General features: G+C 41.8%; 1 long non-coding RNA gene across 1 annotated transcript in view; it reads left to right on the forward strand.

The window, feature by feature from the left end:
- The window catches only part of LOC147352880 (uncharacterized), a 65,137-nt gene extending 59,612 nt beyond the window's left edge, over positions 1 to 5,525 (forward strand). The window contains exons 3-4 of the long non-coding RNA XR_015145214.1: positions 3,599 to 3,737; positions 4,452 to 5,525. This is a non-coding gene — a long non-coding RNA (uncharacterized LOC147352880). The remainder of the gene's footprint in view (positions 1 to 3,598; positions 3,738 to 4,451) is intronic.
- The last annotated feature ends 19,975 nt before the right edge of the window (positions 5,526 to 25,500 follow it).

Raw genomic sequence — 25,500 nt, forward strand, 5'->3', positions numbered from 1 at the left:
GCCAGACTGATGAAGCACAAGCTGGAATGAAGATTGCTGGGAGAATTATCAATAAGCTAAGATATGCAGATGACACTACACTTATGGCAGAAAGCAAAGAAGAACTTACGGTCTCTTGATGAAAGTAAGAGGAGAGTGAAAACCTGGCTTAAAATTGAACATTCAAAAATGAAGATCATGGCATGTGGTCCCCTCACTTCATGGCAAATAGATAGGGAAACAATGGAAATGGAGACAGACTTTATTTTCTTGGGCTCCAAAATCACTGCAGATGGTGACTGAAGCCATGATATTAAAAGACAATTTTTCCTTGGAAGAAAAGCTATGACCAGGCTTGACAGCATATTTAAAAGCAGAGACATTACTTTGGTTACAAAGGTCCATATATTCAAGCAATGGCTTTTCCAGTAGTCATGTTTGGGTGTGAGAGCTGGACTATAAAGAAAGCTGAGTGCCAAAGAACTGATGGTTTTGAACTATGGTGTTGTAGAAGACTCTTGAGAGTCCCTTGGACTGCAAGGAGATTCAATCAGCCAATCCTAAAGGAAATAAGTCCTGAATATTCATTGGAAGGACTGATGTTGAAGCTGAAGCTCCAATATTTTGATCACCTGATGCAAGGAACTGACTCATTGGAAAAGCCCCTGATGCTGGGAAAGATTGAAGACATGAGGAGAAGGGGATGACAGATGATGAGATGGTTGAATGGCATCACCCACTTGATGGACATGAGTTTGAGGAAACTCTGGAGTTGATGATTGACAGGGAAGCCTGGCATCCTGCATTCGACGAGGTTGCAAAGAGTTGGAGAAGACTGAGAGACTAGTGAGACCAAGACTGAGACACTGTTGGAGGGGGAAAATGTTGTTGGACTTTTCTTAAGTTGGAACTTGTTCATTGGGAATTCATTCTTTTGTGGGTAAGCCTATACTAGTTGGAACTAGCTCATTTTTGTAGGGTAAATTTACTTACCTGAGTTGGAAATCAGTTCATCTATACATCATTGCTGGAATTTGTGCCAATTTTGTTGAAGTTTGCCTGCATCTTTTGTGTTTTGATATTTTTCAAACTTATAAAAATGGGAAATATTTCATCTAATCCCCCAAAAAAGATTTTGGGGGCACATATTAGATATGTTAAGATCAGAAGAGTAATGGCCCTTCAATGGCTCACAATTAAACAATCTGGCATGTAGAAGCACTTTGCAAAGGAGAGGAACACCTGATAATAAATGAAGAGTCCTGGGGACTCCATTGGACTTGAGGCATTTGATTTTTGTAAATTTCCCTACAGGAGCCACAGGTAACTTTAACTGGAACTGCAGTGCCAGTTTAGGGGAGCTCCCCCTATAATGGAAAACTCTGACCTTTTGGACAAAAATCACAGGTTAGATCGGACTGGGAAGTCTTGTTAATGTTACTTTGTTGCTGGCCAGATTTTTGTTTTATTCTGGTAGATATCTGATACTGTTTCCTCTAGGCTTCCTCTATGATTTCTCATTTCTTTCTTCTTGAACCCTCTGCGAAAAGGCAAGTGGCTGTGGAAGTATTGAGGAACTCTGTCCAAAGTTACTCTCTGGTGAATTCTGAAGGCCCACAGCCCACTGTGCCTCAGAAGCTGCTACCCAAGTGGGTAGAGCTCTCCTATTCTCTTTTTCCTTTAAGCTGAGGACAAGGCCAATTAATATCACATGGGCATGGGTCAGACACTTAAAAGCCATTATGGCATCTGCTGCTTGAAGATTCCTGTGATAGGATAAGGGGAGTCACAGAGCAGGCCAGCAATTTAGTCCACTCCCGGCAAGATAACTCCCTTGCAACTCAGAAACATATTGATTCAAACAAAACAGAGCCCATTTCCTCCTGGCTGCCACCTTCCCAGCAGAATTGCAAAGCAGATTCTTCAACCTGTCTTCCCTATCTTTCTTGTTGCTATCATCTCTTTCCCCCTCAGCCCAGATTGATTTTCGGGAGCCTGGATGTAACTTCTGAGCCTTCCCTAAGAGGCCTTCTCCCCTAGGCTAGAAGAGGAGGGATGAAGTTTTCCAGCATGGGTGGATGGGTATGTCAGTCCTATTTTGCTGAGGTAGCCACCTAATCCTTTAAAAGAAAAAGAGAAGGAAAAAACAGAACTGTCCTTTTTTTTTTTTTTTTTTTTTTAACAAATGTAGTCTTTATGGGACCAGAAGATTGACTCCAAAAATTCTTTTATCACCCCAAAAATCTTCCTTGTGTATCTTAAGAGGTTTGTAAATGTTAAACAAAGGGGTAACAAAGTCATCCTTGGAAGAACTTGCCTGTATCTTGGAGATGTAAATGTCCTCGCTGGTCTTCTTAGGAGCCTTATTTCTGCTGTCTTTTAATGAAAATTTTAGACAGGGTAAATTTAGAAGTTGGCTTGTGGGTGGGATGATTTGGGAAAATGGCATTGAAACATGTATAATATCATATATGAAACAAGTCGCCAGTCCAGGTTCGATGCACGATACTGGATGCTTGGGGCTGGTGCACTGGGACAACCCAGAGGGATGGTACGGGGAGGGAAGAGGGAGGAGGGTTCAAGATGGGGAACATGTGTATACCTGTGGTGGATTCATGTTGATATATGGCAAAACCAATACAATATTGTAAAGTTAAAAAATAAAAATAAATAATAAATAAAAACAAAACTGTATAAATAATGAACAAATAAAAAAAAGAAGTTAGCTTGTCCAAGGTAATTAGAAATTGCTTTTTCTGCAAATAATAATATTTAGCCATCTAGCCAAGAGATCTTGGCTTGTTCTGTCTGTGGGAAACTCAACTTCTTTTGTACACTGTTGGGTTTCATATTGCTATGCCTGACTCAGGACTAAACTCTTGAAATAAGAACTGAGGACTCTCTGTTTGCTTGCATCATTGTCTTTGGACAATGTTGCCATGGTTGACTCATAAAGGAGCTCTATTTAACTGGCTTAAATAAAAGTAAGCATGTACAAACCAATTATAAATACAAAAGAAATTAAATTAAATGAGTTTGAGGTTCACGTGAACTAGGAAAGTATTTAATATTAAATTAGTACTTAGTATTAATGTTTAAGCTTTTTGACCTAAATATAATCATATAGCTGTCAACTACAAATTGGCACTTACCAAGAGCATTGCCAATGATTTAACAACAAAGGCATTTGCCATTTCCCTCTACAGAGATTGAAACCTGTGCTGCTATAGCTGTTGACCTTCAACAACCCCTGAGGGAATTCAGGGTGGAATGAGGCACTCTGTGCTCCAGGAAATCTAGTGGGACAGGTCTTTAGATAATGGGATATTTTTAGAAACAGATCTTATTATCTCAATCCTTGCATCTCTTCATGTCTTAGAGCACTAAATCCCTTCATGGTGACATCAGATTCTCATGACTAGCAAAAAACCTTTTGTAAAATGAGTGCTTCATGGTATTGAACTCCCCCTTCATCAAAATCTTATACATTGACCTTCCCCCATTGTTGCTTTGGAGCAGTCTCTCAGAACTATCTGACATGCTGCCTTCTGGGCAGCAGTCCTCATATTGCCCCAAATAAAACTTACCTCACAACTCTCAAGTTGTACATCCTTTTTAGTTTACAGTTATGGCGACCAATGAAGTGACCCAGAGTGGACTTTCTTCCTTCAACTGGACTCCACGAAGAACCAGAGCTTTGGTATGGGCAGTGACTCCTTGCACCCATCTGCCTCCTTGGGGAATGCAGATGAATTTGGGTAAGTCTGTCCTGGTTCTTGAATCTCCTGTATTGGTTGAGATTCTGAGTTTTATTTGGCGGTAGAGAAGGTTACCTGCCCCCTCGCACTAGGAAAGATATTGGGAGGGGGCAGGTGAAACATCCAGGGAATACCTACTCAGAAATTTCCACCCAATCAAAAGATACTGGATGGGGGGCTGGCTGAAAGATGCCAGGGGAACTACCCACCCAGTGGAAAGCTAATAGGTAGGGGGACTCGATTGGGAAAAAACCAAGGAATACCCGGGGCTTGGCTGAAAGATGCTGACGTGGCTCCATTGTAGGGGACTGAATGGTCTTGGCTGAGTGGTTGAGTAAGAGGCTGATCTGACACTTTTCCTCAATTTGACTGCATTATAGAATTTGTCAGGATAAAGTGGAGCAAATATATGAGAGGAGAATGTATGAGAGCAAGGTATGCAATAGAGGGGCTCTATGGTTGTTATTAGTACCATAATGCATCAGCAGTATGACCTTGAGCTGTATGGTGGTAGGAACTGAGAACTACAGGTCGTGAGAGGGTAACAGGCAGAAAGGCTAGGGGTCCCCAAACGGAGGAAATAGGCTACAAGTGTCTTACATTTTTTATCTCTCTCTTAAGGGGCAGGAGGAAACAAACTACAAGTGTCAGATTTTTTTTTTTTTTTCCTCTTCTCTATACAAAATTAAAAGGAGGTTTCTTCTAAAATTCTAGGTTGCCATGATGATACCTGGTTTCACCTGAACTTAACTTTTCTCAAACCTTGAGCTAACCAATGTGTTTTTCTTATGGAAATGTTTTTCTTAAGCTATATTAATGAACTATGTATTTACCCTAAACTCTGTCTTTCTTCAAGTCTGTTCCACCTAAGACTCAGAACTGATAATGGCTCAACAAACCAGTATGTTTTACTCATACAATTGTTCTTCTCATCTATGTTAATGAGACTATGTATCTGCTTGGAAACCTGCCTTTCTTCAAGATTCATGTCAATCGTTTTATGGCCTGGGATGATGACTCCCTTTGTGTCAATGTTATCTCAAAATGCATGTTGTGGGTGAGGGGCCTGGTACCAGTCTCTGAGTTTTGAGACATTTCCTTTCTCTAATTAGCAGCCTGCTACTAGCTATATAACATCTGGCTAAAGACTAGCAGGGGGGCACTCTTTCTTCCCCCTTCTGATATCTATGTCAGAAGCTCTCTCTATCTCTTTTGTATTTTAATAAAACTTTATCATACCAAAGCTTTGAGTTGTCATGTGAGTGTATGTTCCTCGGTTCTTTGTCTCATCACAACAAAGATTTGGAGCAACGGACATTAAAGCCCTCGGCGCATCACAGCTCTCAGGTCTTGGACAAACCGTGTTACAGCTCTTAGGCAAATCAGTGTTACAGCTCCATTTTATTTATAAGATAGCAGGAGAATCCAAGACTCAAAGAGAAGAGAGCGGAGGAGTGCATGGGGAGGGAGAAAGAGAGAGAGAGAGAGAAAGAGAGAGAGCGTGCACGCATGCACTCGGGAGAAAGAGTCCGAGATAAAGCGCTTTGGCTCCTTTTATATGTTTTTTTCCTCCACCTGGGCCTGCCCTATGCAAATTGGGCTTAGCCAGGAGTGCTGTTTGTTCTGCCTGAAGTTTTCACTCTGGTCCTCGGCCCTTCCTTTGACCTTCCTTGTCTTTTAGCCACCGCCATTTTGGACTCCTTTTCCCTATTCTACCTGCCTAACAGAGTGATCAAGCCTTGTCACTGGCCCCAGATTGAATTCCTCTCCTCCAGAGGCCAATAGTCCTGGCATCTTTCAGGGCTCAACAGCAAGCTTTCAGCCCAACTCCAGGTTTTGCTTTCTTTGTGTTCCTCAAGTAAGCTAAGTCACCTCTCTAAAATGCTCTGCCTCCTCAATAAATGAGCAAAATAATCTTTACCTTGCAAGATTGTTTCACATGAAAGGGAAGATGCTAAGGTCAGACAGAAAAAAATTCCTGAAGAGCAAAATGGAAGGAGACCAACTCTGCACCTTCAGGATCCTAAGAATTAATGTCTCAAAATTTGCCCCCTAGGTAGCACTCTTGCCTCACCTTCATCTCCCTCTGGAGGAGGTAGTGAAGTAGAGGGTAAGCTCCTAGGAAACACTTCATGATTGTTAGTTATTATATATATTGGTTTGAAGATCTTTGGGGATCTGTTATCTGCAAGTGAGAATGAGGTTATGTGACAACTTTCTCAGGCTTGTGAGGATTGCATGGAATACTTGAGACAGATCACTTGGCACGATGCATGGCCCACACCCAAAGGGGATTCTCAGGCCTTTGAGCATTCCCAAGCTTACTGCCTCACATACAGGGGCCAAACTTCTTAAGCCATGGTGAGTGCCAGGAAACACCTGACAGAGTTGTTCCTTTAACAGTGAACTGCAGCTCTACTAATGCTGCTTCTATGTGTCCTTCTGTCTGAAAAATAGCTCTGAGTGATAAGCATTTCCACCCAATTTCTTGCAATAAAAACACAATGCTGACTTGAATAAAGCTAATTTTGAGAGGAGAGGATTATACAAGGACAGGTTTCCTCCTTCATAGCATTCTGGGGAAGGCATGACCCTGCTGACTATCTAACATGTTAGGGCAACGTGGGATGCAGGGTAGCGGGCAGTGGTGTGTCTTAAGTCATTTGCCACCAATCCCCAGCTTCCAAGCTAGACTCTACCTGAACCAGCACACACAGTGTGTGGTGTTGTGTCCTGGGAAGAGTCAGCCACATATACCTCTCCCCACCCATTCACCCAATATCTCCTGAGTATAAGCTTTGTGGCTGGCACTGTGCTAGAAACAGGGTCTGTGGACCAGAATGGTGCAGGCTTTATCTTAGGGCATCCGCAGATGAGGAAGTGAAAGATTGTTCCTGAACCACGAAAAGACACCGGGATTCTTGGCCTCTGGAGGAGAATAACATCCAGGGCCAGAGACGAGGCTTGAACGCTCAGGCCTTTTGTGTATAAAGCTTTATTAAAGTATAAAGGAGATAGAGAAAGCTTCTGACATAGACATTGGAAAGGGGCAGAAAAAGTACCCCCGTGCTATTTTTTAGCTGAATGTTATATAGTCATTCAGTTCAGTTCAGTTCAGTCGCTCAGTCGTGTACGACTCTTTGCGACCCCATGAATCACAGCACGCCAGGCCTCCCTGTCTATCACCAATTCCCGGAGTTCACTCAAACTCGGTGATGCCTTCCAGCCATCTCATCCTCTGTCGTCCCTTTCTCCTTCTGCCCCCAATCCCTCCCAGCATCAGAGTCTTTTCCATTGAGTCAACTCTTCGCATGACGTGGCCAAAGTATTGAAGTTTCAGCTTTAGTATCAGTCCTTCCAGTGAACACCCAGGATTGATCGCCTTTAGGATGGACTGGTTAGATCTCCTTGCAGTCCAATGGACTCTCAAGAGTCTTCTCCAACACCATAGTTCAAAAGCATCAATTCTTTGGCTCTCAGCTTTATTCACAGTCCAAATATCACATCCATACATGACCACTGGAAAAACCACAGCCTTGACTAGACAGACCTTTGTTGGGAAAGTAATGTCACTGCTTTTGAATATGCTATCTAGGTTGGTCATAACTTTCCTTCCAAGGAGTAAGCGTCTTTTAATTTCATAGCTGCACTCACCATCTGCAGTGATTTGGGGGCCGAAAAAAATAAAGTCTGACTGTTCCACTGTTTCCCCATCTATTTCCCATTAAGTGATGGGACCAGATGCCATGATCTTCGTTTTCTGAATGTTGAGCTTTAAGCCAACTTTTTCACTCTCCTCTTTCACTTTCATCAAGAGGCTTTTTAGTTCCTCTTCACTTTCTGCCATAATGGTGATGTCATTTGCATATCTGAGGTTATTGATATTTCTCCCAGCAATCTTGATTCCAGCTTGTGCTTCTTCCAGCCCAGAGTTTCTCACAATGTACTCTGCATATAAGTCAAATAAGCAGGGTGACAATATACAGCCTTGACATACTCCTTTTCCTATTTGGAACCAGTCTGTTGTTCCATGTCCAGTTCTGATTGTTGCTTCCTGACCTGCATACAGGTTTCTCAAGAGGCAGGTCAGGTGGTCTGGTACTCTCATCTCTTTCAGAATTTTCCAGTTTATTGATATCCACACAAAGGCTTTGGCATAGTCAATAAAGCATAAATAGATGTTTTTCTGGAACTCTCTTGCTTTTTCCATGATCCAGTGGATGTTGGCAATTTGATCTCTGGTTCCTCTGCCTTTTCTAAAACCAGCTTGAACATCTGAAAGTTCACGGTTCATATATTGCTGAAGCCTGGCTTGGAGAATTTTGAGCATTACTTTACTAGTGTGTGAGGTGAGTGCAATTGTGTGGTAGTTTGAGCATTCTTTGGCATTGTCTTTCTTTGGGATTGGAATGCAAACTGTCCTTCTCCAGTCCTGTGGCCACCGCTGAGTTTTCCAAATTTGCTGGCATATTGAGTGCAGCACTTTCACAGCATCATCTTTCAGGATTTGAAATAGCTCAATTGGAATTCCATCACCTCCACTAGCTTTGTTCATAGTGATACTTTCTAAGGCCCAAGTGACTTCACATTCCAGGATGTCTAGGTGAGTGATCACACCATCATGATTATCTTGGTCATGAAGATCTTTTTTGTATAGTTCTTCTGTGTATTCTTGCCACCTCTTCTTAATATCTTCTGCTTCTGTTAGGTCCATACAATTTCTGTCCTTTATCGAGCCCATCGTTGCATGAAATGTTCCCCTGGTATCTCTAATTTTCTTGAAGAGATCTCTAGTCTTTCCCATTCTGTTGTTTTCTTCTATTTCTTTGCATTGATCGCTGAGGAAGGCTTTCTTATCTCTCCTTGCTATTCTTTGGAACTCTTCATTCAGATGCTTGTATCTTTCCTTTTCTCCTTTGCTTTTCACTTCTCTTCTTTTCAAAGCTTTTTGTAAGGCCTCCCCAGACAGCCATTTTGCTTGTTTGCATTTCTTTTCCATGGGGATGTTTTTAATCCCTGTTTCCTGTACAATGTCATGAACCTTCGTCCATAGTTCATCAAGCACTCTATCTATCAGATCTCGTCCCTTAAATCTATTTCTCACTTCCACTGTATAATCATAAGGGATTTAAGTCATACCTGAATGGTCTAGTGGTTTTCCCTACTTTCTTCAATTTAAGTCTGAATTTGATCATAGGGAATTCATGATCTGAGCCACAGTCAGCTCCTGGTCTTGTTTTTGCTGACTGTATAGAGCTTCTTCATCTTTGGCTTCAAAGAATATAATCAATCTGATTTCGGTGTTGACCATCTGGTGATGTCCACGTGTTTGTTATGACCAGTGCGTTCTCTTGGCAAAACTCTGTTCGCCTTTGCCCTGCTTCATTCTGTATTCTAAGGCCAAATTTGCCTGTTACTGCAGGTGTTTCTTGACTTCCTACTTTTGCATTCCAGTCCCCTATAATGACAAGGACATCTTTTGGGGTGTTAGTTCTAAAAGGTCTTGTAGGTCTTCACAGAACCATTCAACTTCAGCTTCTTTAGCATTACTGGTTGGGGCTTAGGCTTGGATTACTGTGACATTGAATGGTTTGCCTTGGAAACGAACAGAGATCATTCTGTCGTTTTTGAGATTGCATTCAAGTACTGCATTTCGGACTCTTTTGTTGACCATGATGGCTACTCCATTTCTTCTAAAGAATTCCTACCCACAGTAGTAGATAAAATGGTCATCTGAGTTAAATTCACCCATTCCAGTCCATTTTAGTTCGCTGATTCCTAGAATGTCAACATTTACTGTTGACATCTCCTGTTTGACCACTTCCAATTTGCCTTGATTCATGGACCTAACAGTTCAGGCTCCTATGCAGTATTGCTCTTTACAGCATTGGACCTTGCTTCTATCACCAGTCACATCCACAACTAGGTGTTGTTTTTACTTTGGCTCCATCCCTTCATTCTTTCTGGAATTATTTCTCCACTGATCTCCTGTAGCATATTGAGCACCTACCGACCTGGGGAGTTCATCTTTCTGTGTCCTATCTTTTTGCTTTTTCATATTGTTCATGGGGTTCTCAAGGAAATAATACAGAAGTGGTTTGCCATTCCCTTCTCCAGTGGACCACATTCTGTCAGACTTCTCCACCATGACCCGCCCATCTTGGGTGGCCCCACATGGCATGGCTTAGTTTCATTGAGTTAGACAAGGCTGTGGTCCATGTGATCAGATTGACTACTTTCTGTGATTATGGTTTTAGTGTGTCTGCCCTCTGATGCCCTCTTGCAACACCTACCGTCTTACTTAGGTTTCTCTTACCTTGGATGTGGGGTATCTCTTCATGGCTGCTCCAGCAAAGGGCAGCCATTGCTCCTTACCTTGGATGAGGGGTATATCCTCACGGCCACCCCTCCTGACCTTCAACGTGGAGTAGCTCCTCTAGGCCCTCCTGCGCCGGCACAGCCACTGCTCCTTGGACATGGAGTTGCTCCTATCGGCCACCTCCCCTGACCTGGGGGTGTGGGGTAGCTCCTCTCAGCCACCACCCCTGACCTCATGCATGGGATAACTCCTCTCGGCCACTGCCCCTGACATCGGACATGGGGTAGCTCCTCTCAGCCACACTTCTGCGCGGTTGGTCACAGCCGGTGCTCAGTCACTAGAATTTTGTTAATGAAAGAAAGGAATGTCTTAAAATTCAGAGAATGGCACCAGATCCCTCATCCATAAGACGTATTTTGGGATAATCTTGGAACCAGATGAGTCATCATGGGCCATAAAACAATTGACTTGAATATTGTAGAAAGGCAGATTACCATACAAATAGTTTCATTTACATAGATTAGGGGAACAATATCTGAGTATAACATACTGGTTTGTCAAGTAGGTTCTGAGCCATTAGAATCTGGGGTAAATGCATAGTATATTAACATAGCTTAAGACAAACATTTCCATAAGAAAAAATGCATTGGTTACCTCAAGATTTGAGAATAGTTAAATTCAGGTGAAACCAGGTGTCACTATGGCAATACAGTACTTTAAGAGAAACCTCCTTTTAAATTTGTATGCTGCTACTGCTGCTGCTAAGTTGCTCCAGTCGTGTCCAACTCCGTGTGACTATATATATATATATATATATATACACACACACACACACATATCCCTAGTTTGTTTCCTCCTGCTGCTTAAGAGAGAGATTAAAAAATGTCTGACACTTGCAGCCTATTTCCTCTGCTTGGAGACCCCTGGCCTTCCTGCCTGTTATCCTCTCAGAAGCATTTAAGAAAAATCAAGGCAGTTGGGAAAAGACTCTCTGCTATAAAGGAGAGAGATGCCACATAATACATCTCATGCATTTACCCTCTAGTTTATAAACTTCTTAAAGCAAACATCGAATTTATATCTCTTTGCATGAGTACCCAGAGCTAAAGGCATAATAGATGCCCACTAAAATATGTTGATTAAAAATGACAACAATGCAAAGAGATTCCATATTTAGAAATCCCAGCACACAGAATTACTAAAATAAAAAGGAAACTTTACTGTTTAGAACATTTGCCACATGGTCCTTATAAATCACATCAATCTCACATAGTGTTATACAAAGGGAATGGTGCCTCTGGAGACATTCAGAAGCCTGGAAACTGGCAAGGGAAATTTCCCTTCAAAACACAGAGTGTCAAAGCTGTGATGATATTTGATAAAAACATATAGAAGGAGTTTCTCTGGCTGTCCAGTGCTTAAGACTCTGTGCTTCCATGGCAGGTGGCATGGGTTTGGAAAACTAAGATACTACATGCCGTGATATGTTGCCCCCCCAAAAAAAAAGCCTACAAATTCTCTTGCTATAAAGTAAGATATCTGCGCTTCTGGGGATAGCCATACCTGCTCAGCAGCTTTTTTTTTTTTTTTTAATTGGGATAAAATTGCTATACAGTGCTGTGCTGGTTTCTGCCATGCTTCTAGTGCTTGTGAGTGTGTGTATTAGTTGCTCAGTCATGTCGAATTAATTAATTAATGTAACCCACCAGGCTCTTCTGTCCATGGAATTTTCCAGGTAAGAATACTGGAATGTGTTGCCATGCGCTTCTCCTTGTAGTGCTTAGTCACTCAGTTGTGTCCAACTCTTTGCAACCCCTGGACTGCAGCCCTCCAGGCTTCTCTGTCCATGGGAGTCTCCAGGAATGAACACTGGAATGGTTAGTCATTCCTTTCTCCAGGGGATCTTCCCGACCCAGGTCTCCTGCATTGAAGGTGGCTTCTTTACCATCTGAGCCACCAGGATAGCCTGCCATACAACAATGCAAATCAGCCATAATTATACACACATCCCCTCCTACTCAGAGATTTTTTGTTCAGAGTGGCCAGAAAATTAGTAACAGCCAAGTCATTCTGGAGGTAATTATGGCCTTATAGTGCAAGGCAGGGAAACAAGCAGGCTGGCCTTCTGGCTAGGCTGGGTCCAGGGTTGTTCATTTCCCAGGGCTTGGTACAGGTCACTGAAGTCATGAGCTTTGGACAATTTCCCCAAACTGGGGCCTACTTAGGTGTTTAAGAAAGAGACCAGGTTCTTGGTCATCCTTTAATAAGACAAGGTTATAAAATGAATCTGCTAGTTTCAAACTAGGATGGGAAAGGGAGAGTGTGAAACTTAAAAAAAATAAAAAAAGTTTAAAACCCTGATGTATACTGAAGAATTGAGCAATTAGGAACACATGAATGGATGCATTAAAAATGACAGTAATTGTTATTCCTTGAATTTATAGTTTTTATAACTTTGCATTTTGCATACAATTGTCCCATCAATCCTCATTTTTAATAATTTAAAATTGAAATTATGTACTTCTGAGTTTTTAGTAAAGCTTCATAACAATGTTGGGCTACTTTCACAGGACTGGAAAGGCCTTTCCAGAGACATTGTAAATACTTATCCAAATCATGAAGTGAAAAATAACATAGAGAACAAAAATGAACCATTCCTCTTCATCCCCCAAGCCAAATACAAAGAATCCATCTTGTTCTTTCTGGACTCCCACAAACTTGGCTTGAACTTGCCTTTTCTTAAACCCTCCAATTCTGGCACTAGCTTTGTATGCATGATTCGCACATCTGCTGGGACTCCTGCAAGATCTGAGGCCTTGTCATTCATTTTTTAGTGCTCAGTTCAGTTCTCAATAAATGCGCAATATAATGGCTAATAAATAAATGAATACTCACATGAGTAATGCCTTGCAATATTTCTTATGTTGGGCAATAGTTTTTCCTCCTAGCTACATATTTCCATCTTGACTGTCTTCCTGAGATCAGCAACCGTGTGTCGTTTTTTCCTTCTTGACTTTTTCTATATGTGATAAAGTAACTGGCAGGTGCTAGAAGCTTAATAAATGTCTGTTTTTTGAATTAACTCAAATTTTCTTCATGATTCAAACAATTGTCATGAGAGGGTAGCATAAAGAAACATGTTTAGAATTCTCCATATTCCTTGTGGATCAAAGATAGTCTTGGTTAAAATTTCCCCAAAGTAGAGCTTGAGACAAGAATTTGAATACAGGTAGTTTTCTTTGGAGGAAATTAGACAGGGAAAGGAAGGCAGCAACAAGAGATGTGTTATCAAGTCAGGAACCACCATGGGCAACTGAACTGGATACCACTGGAGGACACTGGGGGACACTGTAAAACACATTCAGAGATAACCCACTCCAGGGTTGAGGGTGCTGAGATATTTATCCACCAAACCCCATTAGTCATTTTTGGGCCACTTCTAATTGATTGCCTAACATTTTGAACCTGATATGGTTCTGATAGTCAGACAAAGTCTTTAGGCAGATGAATGAAAGTCTTAGCTGTGAGGAGTCAGAGCAGAATACACAGAAGTGGTGAGCACTGTGGAGAGATGGGTGAGCCCTGATGGCATCTACTATAATTGCTTTTTAAATACAGAGTCAGGTGACACATGGGACACAGATCTTAACTATGAGCCGAGGATTCCGACTCTGGGTCAGTGTTCTCAAGATTTTTTTTTTTTTTTTTTTTTTTTTTTTTTGCCTCTTTCTTGGATTCCAACTCTGGGTCAGTGTTCCCAAGATTTTTTTTTTTTTTTTTTTTTTTTTTTTTTTTTTTTTTTTTGCTTCTTTCTTGGAGGACTCACCATCGTTTTTTGAATCCAGAGCTTCATGACAGGAATGAAAAACCTTGCCAGGACTCTGTGATGGAAAAGGGAAAATTCAGAAGTTCTGACTTGCATACCAGCTCTGCTTTTAATCAGCTCTGTGGCTCCCTCTCTGGGTCTCTATTGAGCGTAATCTGCATGGTTTGTAAGAACCCTCCCAAGGGAGGAGCTAAGATGGCGAAGGAGTAGAATGGGGAGAACACTTTCTCCCCCACAAATTCATCAAAAGAACATTTAAACGCGGAGTAAATTCCACAAAACAACTTCTGAATGCCGGCAGAGGACATCAGGCACCCAGAAAAGCAACCCAAGTCTTCGAAAGGAGGTAGGAAAAAATATAAAAGACAAAAAAAGAAACAAAAGAGGGAGGGACAGAGTTCCATCCCGGGAAGGGAATCTTAAAAAGAGAGAAGTTTCCAAACACCAGGAAACCTTCTCACTGCCGAATCTGTGCTGAGCCTTGGAAGCACAGAGGGCAACATAACAGGGAGGAAAAATAAATAAACAATTAAAATCCACAGATTGCGAGCCCTACGGTAACTCCCCCAGCGGATAAGCAGTGCAGACGCCTGCACATGCCACTAGCAAGCGGGGGCTGGGCAGGGAGGTGCAGCGCAGGCTGCATCGCATAGAGTAAGGAACTGGCCTGAATACCCTGAGCACTATCTGAGCGAAATAATTTGGGCTAGCAAACCAGACTATGGGATATCTACCACGCGAAAAGCCAGCCCTAACCTAAGACACCACCAGGCCCGTGCATGGAACAAAGGACTGAACAGAGATAGCTGGCTACAGACCATCCCCCTCCGGTGACAGGCAGCCAGAGCTGGAAGGGGGCAATTGCAGCCCCAGAGAGACATTATCTATAAAACTGTAAGCAGGCTCCTTTGCTAACTAAAACTTCTTGGGGGTCTGGATGGTCAACATCTGCCTGAGAAGGTGTGCCGGTTGTACACCTAAATAACCAAGTGGCGGGGAGGTGATAAGTCGCAGCAATTGCACTCGCCAAACACCTCATCACCTGAGCTGCTCGGACCTGGGAAGGGCACAAAACGCAGGCCCAACTGAGTCTACGCCTCTGAGGACTACCCGAGTGCCAGAACCTAAGCGGCTTGGACCTGGGAGGTGCAGACAGCCCAGGGCCGGCCACGGATGGTTCCCAGCGGAGCAACCTAGAGCCTGAGCAGTGTGGGCAGGGAGGCTACACGTGCCGTGAGCGGGGGCAGACCCAGTGTGACTGAGGCACTGTGAGTACACACCAGTGTTATTTGTTTGAAGCATCCCTCCCTCCCTCCCCACAGCGAAGCTGAACAAGTGAGCCTAAAAAAAAAAAAAAAAAAAAGTGTCCTCCACAGTCCACTTTGTGTCAGGGCGGAAACCAGACACTGAAGAGACCAGCAAACAGAAGAAGCTATAACACAGGGAACCACCTTGGAAGCTACAGGCAATAGATTAAAACCCTGTGGTTAGTACCAACTACATAGGAAGGGGCCTATAGATTTTGAGAAATATAAGTCGGACCAAGGAACTAGCCAAAAATGAACTGAACCCACAATACTCACAACAAAACCAGAGAAAGTCCTAGATATATTTTTAATATTTTTACGATCATTCTTTCTTTTTTCTTTTTTTTATTTAAAAAAAAAATTTATGCCCTCTATTATTCCTTTAATTTTCACTTTTATAACCTATTATTTTGCAAAACAAAAAAAGACCCTATTTTTTTAATGCAAACTTCATATATACATTTTTTATAATTCTTTTGACCTTGATTTTTTTTTCTTCTTTTATATAACATTGTATATCTGAAATTCCAAACTCTACCCTAGATTTTTAATTTATGCTTTTTGGTATTTGTTATCAATTTTGTACCTGTATTTTCTTTATAATTTTTGTGACTTTGCTTGTGTTTGTTTGTTTGTTTGTTTTTTCTCTCTTTCTTTTTCTTCTTCTTTTTTTTAACATTGTATTTTTGAAATTCCAAACTCCACTCTAGATTTTTAAGTTTTGCTTTTTGGTATTAGTTATCAATTTTATACCTATGTTTTCTTTATAATTTTTGCGACCTTTTTTGTTTTTGTTTGTTCGTTTTTGCTCTCTTTCTTTTCATTCTTCTTTTCTTTAACATTGTATTTTTGAAATTCCAAACTCTACTCTAGATTTTTAATTTTTGCTTTTATGTATTTGTTACCAATTCTGTACCTTTAAGAACCCAATCTTCAGTACCCATTTTTCACTAGGGAGCGAGATTTCTGGCTTGACTGCTCTCTCTCCCTTTGGACTCTCCTTTTTCTCCACCAGGTCGCCTGGTCTGCTCCCTAACCCCTCTCTACTCTACCCAACTCTGTGAATTTCTGTGTGTTCCAGACGGTGGAGAACACTTAGGGAACTGATTACTGGCTGGATCTGTCTCCCTCCTTTTCATTCCCCCCTTTTATCCTCCTGGCCACCTCTGTCTCCTTCCTCCTTCTTCTTTTCTCTGTATAACTCCATGAACATCTCTGAGTGGTCCAGTTGTGGAGTGCACATAAGGAAGTGATTACTGGCTAGCCCACTCTCTCCTCTATTGATTCCACCTCATCTCATTCGGGTCACCTCTAACTCCCTCCTCCCTCTTCTCTTCTCCATGTAATGCTGTGAACCTCTCTGGGTGACCCTCACGGTAGAGAAACTTTTCATCTTTAACGTAGATGTTTTATCCAATGGTGCTGTATAGAAGGAGAAGTTTTGAAACTACTGTAAAAATAAGACCAATAACTGGAAGCAGGAGGCTTAAGTCCAAACCCTGACTCCAGGGAACTCCTAACTCCAAGGAACATTAATTGACAGGAGCTCATCAAACGCCTCCATACCTACACTGAAACCAAGCACCACACAAGGGCCAACAAGTTCCAGGGCAAGACATACCAAGCAAATTCTCCAGCAACAAAGGAACACAGCCCTGAGCTCCAAGATACAGGCTGCCCAAAGTCACCCCAAAATCATAGACATCTCATTACTGGACACTTCACTGCACTCCAGAGAGAAGAAATACAGCTCCACCCACCAGAACACCGACACAAGCTTCCCTAACCAAGAAACCTTGACAAGCCACCTGTACAAACCCACATACAGCAAGAAAACGCCACAATAAAGAGAACTCCACAAACTGCCAGAATACAGAAAGAATACCCCAAACTCAGCAATTTAAACAAGATGAAGAGACAGATGAATACCCAGCAGGTAAAGGAACAGGGTAAATGCCCACCAAACCAAACAAAAGAGGAAGAGATAGGGAATCTACCTGATAAAGAATTCCGAATAATGATAGTGAAATTGATCCAAAATCTTGAAATCAAAATGGAATCACAGATAAATAGCCTGGAGACAAGGATTGAGAATATGCAAGAAAGGTTTAACAAGGACCTAGAAGAAATAAAAAAGAGTCAATATATAATGAATAATGCAATAAATGAAATTAAAAGCACTCTGAAGGCAACAAATAGTAGAATAGCAGAGGCAGAAGATAGAATTAGTGAATTAGAAGATAGAATGGTAGAAATAAATGAATCAGAGAGGATAAAAGAAAAACGAATTAAAAGAAATGAGGACAATCTCAGAGACCTCCAGGACAATATTAAATGCTACAACATTCGAATCATAGGGGTCCCAGAAGAAGACAAAAAGAAAGACCATGAGAAAATACTTGAGGAGATAATAGTTGAAAACTTCCCTAAAATGGGGAAGGAAATAATCACCCAAGTCCAAGAAACCCAGAGAGTCTCAAACAGGATAAACCCAAGGCGAAACACCCCAAGACACATATTAATCAAATTAACAAAGATCAAACACAAAGAACAAATATTAAAAGCAGCAAGGGAAAAACAACAAATAACACACAAGGGAATTCCCATAAGGATAACAGCTGATCTTTCAATAGAAACTCTTCAAGCCAGGAGGGAATGGCAAGACATACTTAAAATGATGAAAGAAAATAACCTACAGCCCAGATTATTGTACCCAGCAAGGATTTCATTCAAGTATGAAGGAGAAATCAAAAGCTTCTCAGACAAGCAAAAGCTGAGAGAATTCAGCACCACCAAACCAGCTCTCCAACAAATACTAAAGGATATTCTCTAGACAGGAAACACAAAAATGGTGTATAAATTCGAACCCAAAACAATAAAGTAAATGGCAACAGGATCATACCTATCAGTAATTACCTTAAACGTAAATGGCTTGAATGCCCGAACCAAAAGACAAAGACTAGCTGAATAGATACAAAAACAAGACCCTTACATATGTTGTCTACAAGAGACCCACCTCAAAACAGGGGACACATACAGACTGAAAGTGAAGGGCTGGAAAAAGATTTTCCATGCAAAGAGGGACCAAAAGAAAGCAGGAGTAGCAATACTCATATCAGATAAAATAGACTTTAAAACAAAGGCTGTGAAAAGAGACAAAGATGGTCACCACATAATGATCAAAGGATCAATTCAAGAAGAAGATATAACAATTATAAATATATATGCACCCAACACAGGAGCACTGCAATATGTAAGACAAATGCTAACAAATATGAAAGGAGAAATTAACAATAACACAATAATAGTGGGAGACTTTAATACCCCACTCACACCTATGGATAGATCAACTAAACAGAAAATTAACAAGGAAACACAAACTTTAAATGATGCAATAGACCAGTTAGACCTAATTGATATCTATAGGACATTTCATCCCAAAACAATGAATTTCACCTTTTTCTCAAGCGCACACGGAACCTTCTCCAGGATAGATCACATCCTGGGCTGTAAATCTAGCCTTGGTAAGTTCAAAAAAATTGAAATTATTCCAAGCATCTTTTCTGACCACAATGCAGTAAGATTAGATCTCAATTACAGGAGAAAAACTATTAAAAATTCCAACATATAGAGGCTGAACAACACCCTGCTGAATAACCAACAAATCACAGATGAAATCAAAAAAGAAATCAAAATTTGCATAGAAACAAATGAAAATGAAAACACAACAACCCAAAACCTGTGGGACACTGTAAAAGCAGTCCTAAGGGGACAGTTCATAGCAATACAGGCATACCTCAAGAAACAAGAAAAAAGTCAAATAAATAACCTAACTCTACACCTAAAGCAACTAGAAAAGGAAGAAATGAAGAACCCCAGGGTTAGTAGAAGGAAAGAAATCTTAAAAATTAGGGCAGAAATAAATGCAAAAGAAACAAAAGAGACCATAGCAAAAATCAACAAAGCCAAAAGCTGATTCTTTGAAAGGATAAATAAAATTGACAAACCATTAGCCAGACTCATCAAGAAACAAAGGGAGAAAAATCAAATCAATAAAATTAGAAATGAAAATGGAGAGATCACAACAGACAACACAGAAATACAAAGGATCATAAGAGACTACTAACAGCAATTATATGGCAATAAAATGGACTACGTGGGAGAAATGGACAAATTCTTAGAAAAGTACAACTTTCCAAAACTGGACCAGGAAGAAATAGAAAATCTTAACAGACCCATCACAAGCACGGAAATTGAAACCGTAATCAAAAATCTTCCAGCAAACAAAAGCCCAGGTCCAGACAGCTTCACAGCTGAATTCTACCAAAAATTTATAGAAGAGCTAACACCTATCCTACTCAAACTCTTCCAGAAAGTTGCAGAGGAAGGTAAACTTCCAAACTCATTCTATGAGGCCACCATCACCCTAATACCAAAACCTGACAAAGATCCCACAAAAAAAGAAAACTACAGGCCAATATCACTGATGAACATAGATGCAAAAATCCTTAACAAAATTCTAGCAATCAGAATCCAACAACACATTAAAAAGATCATACACCATGACCAAGTGGGCTTTATCCCAGGGATGCAAGGGTTCTTCAATATCCACAAATCAATCAATGTAAGACACCACATTAACAAATTGAAAAATAAAAACCATATGATTATCTCAATAGATGCAGAGAAAACCTTTGACAAAATTCAACACCCATTTATGATAAAAACTATGAGATGAATGGATAAGAAAGCTATGGTACATATACACAATGGAGTATTACTCAGCCATTAAAAAGAATACATTTGAATCAGTTCTAATGAGGTGGATGAAACTGGAGCCTATTCTACAGAGTGAAGTAAGCCAGAAAGAAAACCACCAATACAGTGCACTAACGCATATATATGGAATTTAGAAAGATGCTAACAATAACCCTGTGTACAAGACAGAAAAAGAGACACTGATGTATAGAACAGTCTTATGGACTCTGTTGCAGAGGGAGAGGGTGGGAAGATTTGGGAGAATGGCATTGAAGCATGTATAATATCATGTATGAAACGAGTCGCCAGTCCAGGTTTGATGCACGATACTGGATGCTTGGGGCTGGTGCACTGGGATGACCCAGAGGGATGGTATGGGGAGGGAGGAGGGAAAGACCAGTGGTGGCCTGCTGCTGGGGCTGGGGCCACGGAGTGCAGCAGGTCATGCATGGGACCCCTTGAAGGAGGTTACCAATATCTTGTTGCAACCAGCGCACTAAGCGCGGGAGGCTGCGACCGGCAAACTAAGCCCCGGCGGCTGCGACCAGCGCACTAAGCGCAGCCAAGAGGAGTTACCCCATGTCCAGGGTCAGGGGCACACCCGGGAGGACCCCATGCCCGAAGGGCGGTGGCCAAAGGAGGTTGCCCCACTTCCAAGGTCAGGGGCAGCGGCCGAGAGTGCCAGGCGGCGACAGCACAGGAACGGCAGAGAAAAGCTACCCAAGTCCAAGGCCAGGGCTGGCAGCCAGGAGAACCAACCCCATGTCCAAGGAGCAGTGGCTGCACTGGCACAGGAGGGCCTAGAGGAGCTATCCCACGTTGAAGGTCAGGAAGGGCGGCAGTGAGGAGATACCCCTCATCCAAGGTAAGGAGCAGTGGCTGCGCTTTGCTGGAACAGCCGTGAAGAGTTCCAAAGAATAGCAAGAAGAGATAAGAAAGCCTTCCTCAGCGATCAATGCAAAGAAATAGAGGAAAACAACAGAATGGGAAAGACTAGAGATCTCTTCAAGAAAATTAGAGATACCAAGAGAACATTTCATGCAAAGATGGGCTTGATAAAGGACAGAAATGGTATGGACCTAAAATAAGCAGAAGGTATTAAGAAGAGGTGGCAAGAATACACAGAAGAACTGTACAAAAAACAAATTCACAACCCATATAATCACGATGGTGTGATCACTGATCTAGACCCAGACATCCTGGAATGTGAAGTCACATGGGCCTTAGAAAGCATCACTACGAACAAAGCTAGTAGAGGTGATGGAATTCTAGTTGAGCTATTTCAAATCCTGAAAGATGATGCTCTGAAAGTGCTGGATTCAATATGCCAGAAAATTTGGAAAGCTCAGCAGTGGCCACAGGACTGGAAAAGGTCAGTTTTTATTCCGATCCCAAAGAAAGGCAATGACAAAGAATGCTCAAACTACCGCACAATTGCACTCATCTCACATGCTAGTAAAGTAATGCTCAAAATTATCCAAGCCAGGCTTCAGCAATACATAAACCATGAACTTCCAGATGTTCAAGCTGGTTTTAGAAAAGGCAGAGGAACCAGAGATCAAACTTCCAACATCTGCTGGATCATGGAAAAAGCAAGAGAGTTCCAGAAAAACATCTATTTCTCCTTTATTGACTATGCCAAAGCCTTTGAGTGTGTGGATCACAATAAACTGTGGAAAATTCTGAAAGAGGTGGGAGTACCAGACCATCTGACCTGCTCTTGAGAAATCTGTATGCAGGTCAGGAAGCAACAGTTAGAACTGGACATGGAACAACAGACTGGTTCCAAATAGGAAAAGGAGTACGTCAAGGCTGTATATTGTCACCCTGCTTATTTAACTTAAATGCAGAGTACATCATGAGAAACGCTGGACTGGAAGAAACACAAGCTGGAATCAAGATTGCTGGGAGAAATATCAATAACCTGAGATATGCAGATGACACCACCCTTATGGCAGAAAGTGAAGAGGAACTAAAAGCCTCTTGATGAAAGTGAAAGTGGAGAGTGAAAAAGTTGGCTTAAAGCTCAACATTCAGAAAATGAAGATCATGGCATCTGGTCCCATCACTTCATGGGAAATAGATGGGGAAACAGTGGAAACAGTGTCAGACTTTATTTTTTGGGCTCCAAAATCACTGCAGATGGTGATTGCAGCCATGAAGTTAAAAGACGCTTACTCCTTGGAAGGAAAGTTATGACCAACCTAGATAGCATATTCAAAAGCAGAGACATTAGTTTGCCAACAAAGGTCTGTCTAGTCAAGGCTATGGTGTTTCCTGTGGTCATGTATGGATGTGAGTGCTGGACTGTGAAGAAGGCTGAGCACCGAAGAATTTATGCTTTTGAACTGTGGTGTTGGAGAAGACTCTTGAGAGTCCCTTGGACTGCAAAGAGATCCAACGGGTCCATTCTGAAGGAGATCAGCCCTGGGATTTCTTTGGAAGGAATGATGCTAAAGCTGAAACTCCAGTACTTTGGCCACCTCATGCGAAGAGTTGACTCATTGGAAAAGACTCTGATGCTGGGAGGGACTGGGGGCAGGAGGAGAAGGGGACAATAGAACATTTTTGGCTGGATGATATCACTGACTCGATGGACGTGAGTCTGGGTGAACTCCGGGAGTTGGTGATGGACAGGGAGGCCTGGCATGCTGCGATTCATGGGGTTGCAAAGAGTTGGACATGACTGAGCGACTGAACTGAACTGAACCATTATCTTGATTACCTCCACCATAGTTTGGCCTCAGGTGAATAACAGACCCACCGAACAGAAAATTGGATTAAAGATTTACAGAACATAGCCCTTCCCATCAGAGCAGGACCCAATTTCCCCCATTCAGTCTCTTCCATCAGGTAGCTTTCATAAACCTCATACCCTTCTCCATCAGAGGGCAGACAGACTGAAAACCAAAATCACAGGAAACTAACCAATCAAGACCACAGCCTTGTCTAACTCAGTGAAACTATGAGCCATGCCATGTAGGGTCACCCAAGACGGACAGGTCATGATGAAAAGTTCTAACAAAACTTGGTCCACTGGAGAAGGGAATGGCAAACCACTTCAGTATTCTGCCTTGAGAACCCCATGACCAGTATGAAAAGGCAAAAAGATAGGACACTGAAAGATGAACTCCCCAGGTTGGTACATGCCCAATATTCTACAGGAGATAAGTGGAGAAATAACTCCAGAAAGAATGAGGGGATGGAGCCAAAGCAAAAACAACACCCAGTTGTGGATGTGACTGATGATGGAAGCAAGGTCTGATGCTATAAACAGCAATATTGCACAGGAGCCTGGACTGTTAGGTCCATGATTCAAGGCAAATAGGAAATGGTCAAACAGGAGATGGCAAGAGTGAACATCGATATTCTAGGAATCAGTGAACTAAAATGGACTAGAATGGGTGAATTTAACTCAAATGACCATTATATCTACTACTGTTGACAAGAATCCCTTAGAAGAAATGGATAGCCATCATAGTCAAAAAAGGAGTCCAAAATGCAGTACTTGGATGAGATGTCAAAAATGACAGAATAATTCCTGTTTGTTTCCAAGGCAAACCATTCAATACATGGTAATCCAAGTCTATGCCCCGACCAGTAATGCTGAAGAAGCTGAAGTTGAGTGGTTCTAGGAAGACCTACAAGACCTTCTAGAGCTAACACCCCCAAAAAGATGTCCTTTTCATTATAGGGGACAGGAATGCAAAAGTAGGAAGTCAAGAAATACCTGGAGTAACAGACAAATTTAGCCTTGGAACACAGAATGAAGCAGGGCAAAACCCTGAGTTTTGCCAAGAGAACACACTGATCATAGCAAACACTCTCGTTCAACAATACAAGAGAAAACATCATCAGATGGTCAATACTGAAATCAGATTGATTATATTCTTTGCAGCAAAAGATGGAAAAGTTTTATACAGTCAGCAAAAACAAGACTGGGAGCTGACTGGGGCACAGACCATGAACCCCTTATTGCCAAATTCAGACTTAAATTGAAGAAAGTAGGGAAAACCACTAGACCATTCAAGTATGACTTAAATCAAATCCCTTATGATTATACAGTGGACGTGACAAATAGATTCAAGGGATTAGATCTGATAGAGTGCCTGAAGAACTATGGACAGAGGTTCATGACATTGTACAGGAGGCAGTGATCAAGACAATCCCCAAGGAAAGGAAATTCAAAAAGGCACAACGGTTGTCTGAGGAGGCCTTACAAATAGCTGTGAATAGAAGAGAAGTGAAAGGCAAAGGAGAAAAGGAAAGATATAAGCATCTGAATGCAGAGTTCCAAAGAAAAGCAAGGAGAGATAAGAAAGCCTTCCTCAGTGATCAATGCAAAGAATTAGAGGAAAACAATAGAATAGGAAAGTCTAGAGATCTCTTTCAGAGGGTAACAGACAGGAAGGCCAGGGGTCTCCAAACGGAGGAAATAGCCTGCCAGTGTCAGACATTTTTATCTCTGACGCTTACTCCTTGGAAGGAAAGTTATGACCAACCTAGATAGCATATTCAAAAGCAGAGACTTTACTTTGCCAACAGAGGTCCGTCTAGTCAAGGCTATGGTTTTTCCTGTGGTCATGTATGGATGTGAGAGTTGGACTGTGAAGAAGGCTGAGCACTGAAGAATTGATGCCTTTGAACTGTGGTGTTGGAAAAGACTCTTGAAAGTCCCTTGGACTGCAAGGAGATCCAACCAGTCCATTCTGAAGGAGATTAGCCCCGGGATTTCTTTGGAGGGAATGATGCTAAAGCTGAAACTCCAATACTTTGGCCACCTCATGCGAAGAGTTGACTCATTGGGAAAGACTCTGATGCTGGGAGGGATTGGGGGCAGGAGGAGAAGGGGACAACAGAGGATGAGATGGCTGGATGGCACCACTGACTCAATGGATGTGAGTCTGGGTGAACTCTGGGAGTTGGTGATGGACAGGGAAGCCTGGCGTGCTGCAATTCATGGGGTCACAGAGAGTTGGACACGACTGAGCGACTGAACTGAACTGAAGCGGCAGGAGGAAACAAACTAGCAATGTTTTTTTCTTCTCTATACAAATTTAAAAGGAGGTTTCTCTTAAAATATTGTGTTGCCAAAATGACACCTGGTTTCACCTTAAGTTAACTATTCTCAAAACTTGAGTTAACCAATGCATTTTTCTTATGGAAATGTTTGTCTTCAGTTCAGTTCAGTTCAGTCACTCAGTCATATCTGACTCTTTGCGACCTCATGAATCACAGCACACCAGCCCTCCCTGTCCATCACCAACTCCCGGAGTTCACTCAAACTCACGTCCATCGAGTCAGTCATGTTTGTCTTAAGCTATGTTAATGTACTATGCATTTACCCCAAACGCTGTCTTCAAGTTGGTTCTGCCTAATGGCTCAGAACCTACTTGACAAACCAGTATGTTATACTCAGATATTGTTCCCCTAATCTATGTAAACGAAACTATTTGTATGGTGATCTGCCCTTCTACAAGATTCAAGTTAATCATTTTATGGCCCGAGTTGAACCTTTTGGTGCCAAGATTACCCCAAAATGCATCTTATGGG

This window comes from Bos grunniens, chromosome 18 (genome assembly GCF_055505025.1).
Source record: "Bos grunniens cultivar Pamir isolate PY7600 chromosome 18, Bosgru_T2T1.0, whole genome shotgun sequence".
NCBI classification, from domain to species: Eukaryota; Metazoa; Chordata; class Mammalia; order Artiodactyla; family Bovidae; genus Bos; species Bos grunniens.